The sequence below is a fragment of the Monodon monoceros genome, unplaced genomic scaffold (genome assembly GCF_005190385.1).
Source record: "Monodon monoceros isolate NGI ecotype Baffin Bay Population unplaced genomic scaffold, NGI_Narwhal_1 Super_Scaffold_14, whole genome shotgun sequence".
Taxonomy (NCBI): Eukaryota; Metazoa; Chordata; class Mammalia; order Artiodactyla; family Monodontidae; genus Monodon; species Monodon monoceros.
The window spans coordinates 67,238,918-67,251,849 of NW_021703770.1; the positions used below are offsets into that span (position 1 = coordinate 67,238,918).

At 41.2% G+C, this 12,932-nt stretch overlaps 1 protein-coding gene across 1 annotated transcript in view; it reads right to left on the reverse strand.

Annotated features, from left to right (window-relative positions):
- Window positions 1-12,932, reverse strand: part of NKAIN3 (sodium/potassium transporting ATPase interacting 3) — a 267,357-nt gene that overhangs the window by 16,011 nt on the left and 238,414 nt on the right. The gene's annotated exons all lie outside the window — the stretch shown is intronic.

Consider the following 12,932-nt stretch of genomic DNA (forward strand, 5'->3'; position numbering starts at 1 on the left):
CCGTCTCTAGTATTTTGTCTTTGATTCTTGCAAGGGGGAACCTGGTTATAGTGTCCTTACAGGGTCCTTTGATAAGAAAGCATCTACCACCGTGGCTTCTTTCCTCACTCTTAGTTGCTAGAGTTGTATCACCTTTATAAAGATGCCTCTGACATACCAGCTCCCACCATCCTACTTCCTCAATACACACATACACTTCTTTTTTTTTTTTTTGCGGTACGCGGGCCTCTCACTGCTGTGGCCTCTCCCGTTGCGGAGCACAGGCTCCGGACGCGCAGGCTCAGCGGCCATGGCTCACTGGCCCAGCCGCTCCGCGGCATATGGGATCTTCCCGGACCAGGGCACGAACCCGTGTCCCCTGCATTGGCAGGCGGACTCTCAACCACTGCGCCACCAGGGAAGCCCCACTTTTTTGTTTTGATTTTCTCATATTCAGGAAGAAAGGAGCTAGGTTCTCTTTTTTTTCTTTCTTTCTTTCTTATTTGTGTTTTCATCTTTAACAGTGTATTTTCTATTCCCTTTAAAGTTACTCAGCTTTTTTAAAGAGACACAAATTGTGCTATTTTCCTATTGTAGACATACTCTTAACCCTTTGGTTAATCTTCATCACTAATTTGGTGGAATGGCTGTTTACTCTTATCAACTACAGTTTGGCTTTCCTGAGGTCTCTTTCAAAGTTTTTGTAATTTTTCAATTACTCTCTGCTCAGAATCACTGGTGGCTTTGTGTCACTACTGCTGGGCTCATTCAGAGGAACATTTTATTCTAGAGAAAACGAGATTTTTAAGAATTCTGAAAACACCTCCCTTTTCTATTTTTGGAGCTCCCTTTTCATTTTTATTTGGCTGAATTTCCAGCTTTTGTTTCTCTCATGGGTCCAGATCTCTGGAAGCAGATGTTCCCATAATCAGTGCTGACAGTTTCTTCCCACTTTAAAATTTTCTAAGAGTAGATAATATTTAAATAATGGCATAATGAATTTCTAAAATCTCTTTGGGGTCAATAAAGCAGAATAGAATGGCTGAGAGGAAAAATATTGCTTAAAAAGGTAAGGGCTAAAAACAGTTCTAAGAATCTGTCTAAACAGATATAATTTTTCCCTTATGTAATACATTTTTTCTCAGTTATCCAATTTTTTCCCAATATATTTTTATCATTCTCATTTAAATCTCGCTAATGTTCTACTTTGCTCAATAAATCAAGTGACAAATACTTGTTGACTCTGAAGTCTCTCTATAATTCATTTTTACTGTCTGCTTCTACAATTTTGAACATTTCCCCTTTGAATATTCATTTTCTTTTTTAAAAATAGCCTCTATTATTACTTTTGGTTTTCCCATTTCTAGGGCAGACTCCATCCCAAAAATACCATTTCTTCTGAGATCGTTTTATAAATTCTTTTCTCTTTCTATGAATTACTGTTCAAAGAAAATTGAATCTGATCATATTCTTCCCAAGATTAAATCCATTCATTGATTGCACGTCATCTAGCAGAGTATCCCAGCTGGAGAGACCTGAGTAGGGTGTGGGTGTGCACGTACACACTTGCTGAGTAAGACTTGGGGTAGCTAGCCCTTTGGGGTGGTCATTTATTGCTCGGAAGAAGTAATTTATTTATCACAGAGTCCCTTATAAATGTTAACTTTCTCTATAAGTGCCAAATATAAAATAGGTTGGGACTCACTGGTGTTAAGACAGAATCCAAGGTCCCTCAAAGACTGACCCCACTGTTCACTTAGTGAACTGAACATACCTCACTACTCATCGCTTTCTGAGTATCCCATGGTTTTCCCAAGCTTCTTTGACATACTTTTGCCAGTATTTAAAATGCATTTCCTTTGTTCCCTTCCTCATGATGTAATATTCTTCATATAAGACCATGTTCTCATGCTCTGAGCAGTCATGCTTGGTGCCCTGACACACAGTTAGCCTCTGCTTATTTTTTTTGTGCTTCTGATTCACTTTATACAGACCATTATCTGCACTTTACTCTTCCATAATTATTTACACGCCTTGCTCACTTATTAGAATGTAAGATCTCTTGGGAAAGGGACCACGTCTTATTCATTTCTGTATCCTTGTGGGTCTAGTACACAGAAGACTTTCAATAACTGTTTCTTGAATGAATGAATCAAATCAATACAGGATTAGCTATTTAAACTTGTTTAAAGCCCTAAAATTAATCAGTAATATGCTGGAACTGGACTATACTTTTGGATCTGGACGGGTTAATGACCTCAGACAAGAAGAGATGTGGGAGAAATGCTGAATCCAATCAAGCATTTAAATGTCTACAAGAATTGGCAAGCTACCTAGAATACAGAAAGAACACAGAATTCCATCAGGAGCTATGGTTGAAAGAAGTCAGTGTAATGTCAACAAAGCATCTGAGTCATGTGGGAAGACATTAAAATGTTTTAAAGCATTAGTGAGTATAAAACCAACCAGAAAGAGACTCTTAATCGGAGTAAAGTCTTGTGTCTACTCAAATCTAACGTCATCTGAGTCCTGATGCTGTGGGCGGCTGAATTAATCACAGTTGAAGGGTATGGAATGAGATCTCCTCTTATTCCACCAACTATTTCAAAAAGCTCTGAAAATCCATTCGTGGAAAGTGAGAATCCCCTTGGAATTGAGGTCCTGCTTCCCAGCTGAAGATCCCTTAACATACAGCAAACTCAAATCGCTTGAGATGCTTATTTGTTGGAGAAATAAATTTCAATATTTATTTCAACATTGTGGCTCCATCATTTTAAACATGTGGCTTCCAAAGATCCTATGCTGGTCTGTATCGAACAGGCAGAAACGGGAAGGGCGTGGAGAACCCCTTGTGGAAGTGACGTGGGCGCTAGGCCTGGAAATGGGCATGTCCCTTCTGCTCACATTCCATGATCTGGAGTTCAGTGTCATGGGACACCTAACTGCAGGGAGCCTGGGAGATGCAGCCCAGCTGTGCGTTGGAAAAAGGACACACAAATGGCAAAGACCTGGCCAGTCTCTGACACGAGCATGTACATTCAAGCTTTGCAGTTGACTGAACTGTACATAGCAAAGAAAGCTGTTCTCTGAGCACACCATTAACTCTACTCTAGACTTTTTGTTCTTATAATCAAAGAGAGAGAGCAAGGATAAACAAAAGAGAGGAGAGAAAAAAGAGAGAAAGTGAGTGAGAGAGCGAGTGCCTGTTTCCTCCTCTGAGGAAAAATGTGGACAAAACTGAAAGGCTAATTAGGTATAAAATTTAGAATTAATTTACTTTGTGCCTCGTACAACTTAGAAGGAGAGACAAATGCCTTTACTTCTCCCCTACTTTATCTTCACGTTGGCATCCAAGTTATTGGTACTCCCAAATACCTCACTTAGACCAGTTTCAAATATTGCTCCCAGAAAGAACACTAAATTATTCTTTTTTAGTCAATAAAATGCTTAGTATAAAGCACACGAAGGGACTTCCCTGGTGGTCCAGTGGTAAAGAATCCGCCTTCCAATGCAAGGGAATGCAGGTTCGATCCCTGGTCAGGGAACTAAGATCCCACATGCCGCGGGGCAACTAAGCCCGTGCACCACAACTACTGAGTTCGCGCGCCTCAACTAGAGCCCGTGTGCCGCAAACTACAGAGTCCACGCCCCCTGGAGCCCTAGCGCCACAACTAGAGAAGAGAAGACCTGCATGCCACAACTAGAGAGAAGCCCGTGCACCAAAATGAAGAGGCTGCATGCCTCAACGAAGATCCTACGTGCCGCAACCAAGACCTGACACAGCCAAAAATGAATTAAAAAAAAAAAAAATAAGTAGATCTTTAAAAAAAATACAGCACACGAAGATGAGTGTTCTATATATGCCTCTTAGTGTTGGTTACTTGCATGACATTTCTTCAAAGGAATTATAAAATCTGACTTCCATTAAATATTTGGTCCAAGAGTATAGCTCTTGAGAATATTGTGTGCCATTTTGCTATCTAAGAGGGATGAACATCTGTTTCATTGTTTGTTCTTACTTTAAAATGCCTCTGTGTCATTGTCTGATCTTACTTAAAATGCTTTAGTGTAACGGTGAGAGTATAAGCTATATACTGGGGATGGCAAGTTAACATTTTAAGGACTTAATGATGAAACATCACTCCAAAATCAGCCAGGGCCAGTACTTCAAAATGTGTTACCTATGTTTGCATTAGAAATCTGCTTAATTTGCATGAAAAAAATTTTAATTGGTAAAATAAGTGCTGTTTGGGACTTCCCTGGTCTTGCAGTGGTTAAGCCCCGCGTTCTCAATACAGGGGGCCCAGATTTGATCCCTGGTCAGGGAACTAGATCCCACAGGCATGCCACAGCTAAGAGTTGGCATGCCACAACTGAGGAGCCCACGTGCCGCAACTAAGACCTCGTGCAACCAAATAAATAAATATATATTTTAAAAAAATAAGTGCTGTTCAAGAGATGGGACTTCCTGGGAAAACTCAAGAGATGGGGTTGCTTGGAAGCCAGAAGGGAGCAGTCAGCAGTGACCTAAGTCACCCATTACAAGGAATCCCGGTAAGATCTAAGTGAACTTGACATTAGGTCATTGCTGGCCTTCGAGAGAGCGTTTTCAGTGATAATATAGGACAGAAAGCCCAACAGCCGCGGCCTGACAGTGGATAGGAGGTGAGAAAGTTACACTGTAAGTCTGGACTATTTTGTAGAAAAGTCTAGATGTGGAGGGAAGAAGTATGAGAGACAGGGAAGCTCAGTGTATACCGGATGGGGAGCCAGGGTAATTTCTTTTGTTTTTAAACTTATGTGGCTTTATTCACAAACTGAGGAAAAAGGTCCAATGAGAGGAAGAAACTGGGAGAGAGAAGGGGAAAAGAGATATAAAGTTAGGGAGGCGGAAAGAGAGTCATTAATGAAGCAGGCACCTGAATACGTGGGAAGGATGGACAGAAAAGCCACAGAAGCCCGGGGACAGAGTGAAGGCCTCCTCTCCTCTTCTGTGTTGGGAAGGAGAACATCATGGATAAGTACGGACAGTTCCGACGGGAGAGAGACCCTAGGAGCTTGTGGGCACCCATGCCTACTGGCTTTCCTTTTCTTTGCTGTAGAGTCTTAGCGGGAGAGTCTCAGCGCTGAGCGGGCAGAACAGAAGACAAGGGTGCAAGGATCACGTCACCTCTCTGGGCTTCACGTCCTCATTCCTAAAGTGAGAGTAAGGACTCCAAAGTCTCAGGATAGGGGGCACTAATGCCGCGGTTTTAAGGGACCTGGAGAAGGCGCAGACTCAGAATGGGTGAGAGGAGGAAGGAGAGGTGGCCGGCGCACATGTGACCTCATGGGGCTGCATCAAGGCCAGTTGGTGCAGCACGTTCTTCTCTGCAGCTCAGGGCCGGCTGGAGAGGTGAGGGCTCAGCCTACCCGCGGTGGGGCGGGCAGAACAGCTCAGCGTGAGGATTGAGAAGGGTGTGTGTGGCGGGCGTTGGGATAGGGATATTGAATTTAGAATTAAAATGGAAACACAAGGACCCTGTCGGAACGCTGGTAGCTGCTATCTCTCTTGGGCTCCTAAATTTTCCCACTAATAACCCACAATAAAACCATTGCCCAGGATCCACATAAAATCCTCACAGCCCATTTTGGTTTTTTCTCGCTGCATTTAGGGTGCCGTGAGGATGTGATTTTTTTGTTGTTGTTGTTACTGCCTCGTAATCACAACTGGTTCCCAAATCCCTCATCTTCCATTCTGTACCATCTGGAGGATAGATCCTTCAGTCTTCCTTCTTGAGGAAAGGCCATGCCACACAGCTTGGGCCTGTTGGTAACCAAGGGAACCTGAGAGCTCCGACCTGTCTGACCAGGGATGGAGGGAGGTGGGATTATGTCTCCTTCAAGCTAACAGGCATCTGTGTAGAGCGCTTGCTTTAAGGGGTGAGGCTGATGCTTCACACTCCCTGGGCTGCTAATCTGGATCAGACAGATCAAGATGTTCTGAATAGCTGCCTGATATTTACCATTTGCAAATGAATGAAGAGAATGTGATGCACTTGATGGTACCTTGAGATAACCGCCCCCCCCCCCCCCCGGCTCTGGGCATCATCTACAGGGGTGTGGTGTTAGAGCTGAGTGCCTTGGGGATCCCCCAAGGGGTGATTCCATTTGTTAATGGGCGCAGAGCTAGATATTGGCAGAGTGACGACCACCTTCATTTAAATAATTTCTAACGTACAGTTTCAAGTGGGAACACGGAAAATTGAACCCCCTCTGGGGTGTCGGTGCTCTCTGCTTGTTGGCATCAACTTTCTGTCAAAACAGGCCGCGACCAGTAGCCAGTGAAAACTTCCAGGAAATGTAAGTGTACAAGCCATTTATACCTTATTGCAAATGAGTCAGATTTTTTTCCTATAGTGCAAGGAATGGGAAATTTAAATTTTCATAAGGTGTGAGGACAGAGATATGAGAGATAATGTAATGACATGAGGGCATTTTCCTTGCTATGTGTTTTGTACATATCTGCACAGAATTTCACATCATATTTGTATGACAAATATTTACTGATTTCTTATGATGTTCCAGATACTGAACCAGGTCCTTGGATCCCTGGGTGGGCAGGGTACGATCCCCGTGCTCTACAAGTGGGGAACACAGTTAATTAAAAAATAAATTGAGCACAGGTTCAGAGGGTCTACTGAGGCACGGGGAAGAGGGCGTCCTGGGGAAGAATGTTGAAGAACACGTACTTGAAGGGAGGTGACCGTGTCTCATCTGGTGACTGAACAGATGTGGGAGGTGAGGAAGAGTCAAGGAATGTGCCCAAGGTTCTAGCTTGTGTGAAGAATGGTCATTCATAGAAGTGGAGACAGAGAATAGAAACGGAAGAATTCTCCCCCCTCTCTGCCAATGGAACTCCTAACCAACCTTCCGAGTCCACTTGCTTGCACAGTTCTTCACTCAATACTCACTCATTATCTATTGTACAGAGTGCCCATTATGTCAGGAAATGGGCGAGGCCCTGGGGATAGCATGACTTTTAAAAATTACAGTTGTGTTAAATGTTTCCAAGGAAAATGCAGTGTGCAATGAAACCATATAAGAGTATATCCTGGGTGCCCTCAACTAGCCTGGGGAGGGTGAGAGGGAAGTGGCTAAATTGGGGAGAGACAGTTAAGCTGAGATCGGAAGGATGTATCTAAGTTAGTGAGTCAACAGAGGGAGGAAAGGGCTTGGTGAATGTAGGAAAATGGATGTAGCTGGAGATGAGGAAGTGAGAGGGGAAGAAAATAACGGCTGTAGATAGTCCCTAGTTAGGTTGAAATATAGGCGTTCTGGGTTGGAGAGACATGACCGTCTGGGTTCCACTTCACCATGAGGTTAGTGCTGACTTTGGAGCTTGTTCTAGTAAAATGGCTTCTCTAGTCTCCATGGAAAGTTCCCCTCTTGAGTCACTGGTTTGGGTACTTTGGTGTTTATGACATTCTTCTTGAGAGATACTGTCTTCTTTTCAGCTTTGATGAGGTATAATTGACAAAACTGTAATATACTTAAAGTTTACAACATGATGATTTGATATATGTATACATCGTGAAAGGATGCCCACCATGGAGTTATTAACACATTCATTACGGAGACTGTCTTGTTAACCTGCCCAAGGACTGGAATCCTCTCTGAACCAGAGCACTGTAGTTAGAACCCTATTCTGTGCGGCCTGACCTTCCCATGTGTGGGGCTGGCTTAGGTCTCCACCCTGTTGGACCCAACTTTTTGACCGTACGTCTGTCCCCTTGGCCGTATTTTCATTTGCGTTCACTCTATGGTGCATCTATCTTCCAAGTCTCTGTGGCCTCCCTGATGTCTTGTCCAGGAGTCCATAAACTCAAGCTCTTGCTCTTGCTCTAATGTGGTATAGTGGAGGTTTACTCCATCTCCCTGTATCTTTTTTTCTTTTTAAAGATTTTTTGATGTGGACCATTTTTAAAGTCTTTATTGAATTTGTTACAATATTGCATCTGTTTTACATCTTGGCTTTTTGGCCCCGAGGCATGTGGGATCCTAGTTCCCTGATCAGGAATCTAACCCACACCCCCTGCATTGGAAGGCGAAGTCCTAACCACTGGACTGCCAGGGAAGTCCCCATCTCCCTATATCTTGACCTTCAAAATTACTAAAAATCCATCTGATTATGCTAAAGAGATGCAGGACCTCCATTTGTTAAACATAAATATTTGTAAGTTGGATGAAGGTGGTCAAAAGGTACAAACTTCTAGTTATAATATAATAAATACTAAGGGTGTAATAACAACATGATTAATAAAATTAACACTGCTGTATGTTTTATATGAAAGTTAAGAGAATAAATTCTAAGAGTTCTCATCACACGGAAAACTATTTTTTTCTTTTATTTTGTTTCTACATGCGATGATGGATGTTCACTAAACTTATTCTGGTAATCATTTCATGATGTATATAAGTCAAATCATTATGCTGTACACCTTAAACTTATACAGTACTGTATGTCAATTATATCTCAATAAAACTGGAAGAAAAAAATTGTAAATGTACCAAGCATCTCACTAAATTCTGAACATAATCCTAACACTTCATCAAATTTGAGAAGCTTGTAGTTTTGAAATCCATTTTGAAAAATGAGTTGCTGGGCCAAGAGAATTTACTTAATAAAATAAACTCAGCAGTCATTTAAAAAATATTTTTATTATTTTATTTTTGGCCACGAGGCGCAGCTTGCAGGATCTTACTTCCCCAACCGGGGATCAAACCTGGGCCCCTGGCAGTGAAGGCACTGAGTCCTAACCACTGGACAGCCAGGGAGTTCCCTCAACAATCACTTTTTATATTAGCTGCTATGTGCAAGGCATTTCCTAGGCTCTAGAGTTATATCTGGGAACATAAAGATTCTGACTGCAGAGATTTTGTACTCTAGTAGAAAGGTTAGGTAGTAAGTTTGTAGCTATTTGGCAGAGTTATGGGGACATGCTTCAGGCTCTAAATCTAAGCTGTGGTGAGGATAGCTGCAACTCCCCAGATTGTTGCCAAAAGAAATTTATACTCTCTGAGAACCAGTAGATTCTTCATGGCTTATTGGACCAGTCCTATGACTCCTTTGAAATATTGACTGTGACCACGGGATCATCCTTACTTGGGTCTCATGTATTTCTGCATCCTTGACTCTCACAAATTTCTCCTGTCCCTCCACCCTTGTATGGTCAGGCCACCCAAGATGGCTGTTCTCTTGCTCTCTGTACATCCCCTGCTGGACCAGTCCCTGCTTCACCTACACCCTACCCTTCCCTCTTAATCATAGAGCCTAATCAGTAAATGCCTGTGTACTTGCCCCCGACCCCTGTTAGTAACTGTTCTAATCTTTATATCAGAATGTCTCCACTATGTTAGTTTGTCAAAGGGGTGGTGAGGGGCGTGCTTTTCTGCTGTTTTCCCTGGTAACCAGTGAGTCAACCTGATAGTGGGGTGTCGCTCCAGGTCCCTTTCTGCTTCAGACGTGTAAGATCCCCCATTCATTAAACCATTGATGTCTCTGTTGCTGACTCTGGGCTCTTTCTTCTGTCTTGAGCCTGGGCCTCAAGGGGTCAAATGGTTGTATAAAGGGCTATTTTGAGATTTTCCATGTAAAATGCTGAACCCACATCTGGGGAGTTCATTTTCTTTTCAAAAACTAATGCTTAGGATTTTCGATGTACATTTCTCCTGCCAATCTACATATACAGCCCAGGCTGGCCTTTGTGAGCGCGACAGACATCCCATTTGCAGTTTGCAACCTAATAGCAGAAGAAGTAGTGCTAGCAACAGCTCCTCTGAAAAAGCCTGGCAATATTTATACACGTTAATACTATTTTTCAGTACTTTTTGCCTCCCCTCCACACTTCCTTGAATTAAAAACGTTCTTTTTAGTAAATCTGACAAGGTACTAACAAGCCCACAAGTTCATTTCAGCAGTAGATGGTTCACACACAAGATGTTGACTTTTTTTTTATGGTTATGTTTTATTTTATTTTTTTAACATCTTTATTGGAGTATAATTGCTTTACAATGGTGTGTTAGTTTCTGGTGTATAACAAAGTGAATCAGCTATACGCATACACATATCCCCATATCTCCTCCCTCTTGTGTCTCCCTCCCACCTTCCCTATCCCAACCCTCTAGGTGGTCACAAAGCTCCGAGCTGATCTCCCTGTGCTATGCGGCTGCTTCCCACTAGCTATCTATTTTACGTTTGGTGGTGTATATATGTCCATGCCACCCTCTCATTTTGTCCCAGCTTACCCTTCCCCCTCCCCGCGTCCTCAAGTCCGATCTCTATGTTGACATGTTTTTACGATTACATGTTCCAAATATCCTGGGCTCACAAAAGTGTTCACAGAGATTGACAGATTTTAAAAAAGGAAATAAATGAAACATATATAAATAGGCTTTTTCATTAGAATGAATGATGAAAAGTATTGACCCTACCTAGCAGTACTCTTGCTTTTGTGAGCTTTTTATTTCATTGTCTTTGACCTGAAATCACAGTCTCTATAGGAAATGGCTAAAGAGGCTGAAAGGTAACTAAGAAGATGGGCGGCTGGAAATAAATGTTTCCTCAAGCATTTATTACCCTTCAGAAATGTCCATCAGCTGAAATGTTACGCCCATAGAACCACTTAAGCAGTGCAGAGGAGAGAAGCGGGTAGTTATTAATTTTTAAGGCTGGCTGATAGCTTTCAGTCCAAGAAAGGCTTAACTTTGCATTTTGAATAAGGCAGAGATTTTCATTTGTTAGAATAGAAATCGAAATGATATATTGTCTGCCAAAATACGGTGACATTACATTATCTACTTGCAGTTACCTTTCAGAAGAAGCTTTCCAGAAGCATACTTAGATAAATTGGAAGGCTACCTGTATTATTTTCTTATTTTATGTTTAAATTCTGGAAACACAATTCAAAGGACACGTCTTCTCGACTGGGGGTTGGTAAGGGCAGTTCATTGTTGCACCCGAAACCTAAGTGTTGGCACAAATTGTACTAGACTATGGGATCATTGCAGTTGGTTGCAGACATTTCTTTTTGCTCACATCTGCCTTCTGAAGACTGTAGGACAATTTAATTAAAATTGCACTTTGATTCCTACTGCTTTCAATAAAAAATATGAAATTACCCTCACTTGAGAACTCTCAGACTAAAAGGTTTGTGATTGCTTTCTACTGTCAACTTGCTCCCCGCCGATTATCATGTCAGGTTGGTCTACGGCATGTTTACTTTGTTTTGAGCACCCAAGACCCTTTTGGCTCTAAGTATTATTTGAATTGATGGTAACATAACTACTTTATACAGACGTCTCTTGGTAACTTAATGTAGGGCCCTAATAACAAACAGTACAATTAAACCGTTAATAGAATAGGCTGCTAGCAGGTGCTTCAATGCTGGTTTGATGGGCATTAAAATAGCTGATTCAGAGGTTTCTATAGAGAAACTTAAGCTAGTTAAAGACTCTAAAATCAATAAACCTACGATATCTGCCAGGAGCAATCTGATCCACATACACTGACATTATTTCTCTAAAAAAGGCTGCTAGAAGGTCAAAAATCTTTTACCCAATTTAGATGAGCCTTTTATTTTGCATGACAGTTTGCATTTCCAAGTTTTGCTTAAAATCACAAGCTTCAAGGAAAAGCCCTTTATATATTTATTCTACTAGATAAAAGAAGATTATTGATTAATCTACCTGTCCTCACACAATAAGGTGGGGATGAAGCATTAGCATCATTTGAGAACCTCTAATCAGTTCGGTGAGGAGAAGAAACAGGATCATTTTGGTACCTACTCAAAAGTACTTTATAAGGTATTCAGCTGGGATTTATCAATCAGTGTATCATTTTGGGGGAAGTATTTATTCAGCACCAATTCTAATAATTTTTTTAGCTTTCAATTCCAGTCGAAATTGTCCTTGCTCAACCGGTTGTTTTTTGGCTGTCAGGCTGTCTTAGCTGTGAGTTGGAAGCATGTTGCTGATTTTCTGTACATTAACTTTGTCAAATTGTGGAACTACTAATGGAACACCTGAAAATGTACTTTTTGAAGTTAACCTCATAGTCAAAAGTATTGTCATTACAACAGCACTTTTGAAATGTCAGAAACTTTCCACCTTATCTAGCATTAAAAAACAAAACAAAACAAAACAAAGCCCCAAGCAAGCACAAAAGAGATGATGTGGTACGTTTGCGTGTTTTCACTGCCTGATGAGTTTAATCTCAAGGTCTAATATTTCTTCCAGTTGGTTAAATAAATCCTCATTGTTAACTGGATTCCAGTTCATACACCATGCACTGTACCTATTTGGTGGCAAGCACTCATCAGACCCTTTTGGAGTTGTGTTCTAGAAAGAAGTTGTAATGGCTAGCTAGACACTTATCCTCATTTTTTTTAAGAGTCAACTTTGCAACCCAGAGAGTATCTGCAGCGGTATAACCAAATCCCTGGGATGGTTGGGTATGATTTGTTTATCTAATAGTTTTTTTTAAATTAAATTTTTCTTTGGTATTACATGAACCAATAATGGAGTGGTGCCAAGAAGTGCCTTAGACATTAGCAGGCACTCCATAAATGCCACTCGTTAACCTATGTTGCTAAATCTCTACCCACATAACTTTGGGTAATATGTCTTTTTTTTTTTTTTTTTTTAGTGTTCTGCTAAAATGTGACCACTTAGCTTTTTATCATTCCATTAATTCCTTTTCAGCATCTCTCTCTCTTTTTTTTTACATCTTGCATTGAAGGTTGTCATTTTTAGTTTTCTTAGAATATTTTATGTAGTTTATGTATGTGTAGTTCTTGGTAGACTGTGTTATTGTATTGATGTTATTGCTACTAGTCAGATTTCAAAATTCTGTAGCCAGCATACTTACAATTAGTGATGGATAAAACAACCCCAATTTTCTACTCAGAGAAACG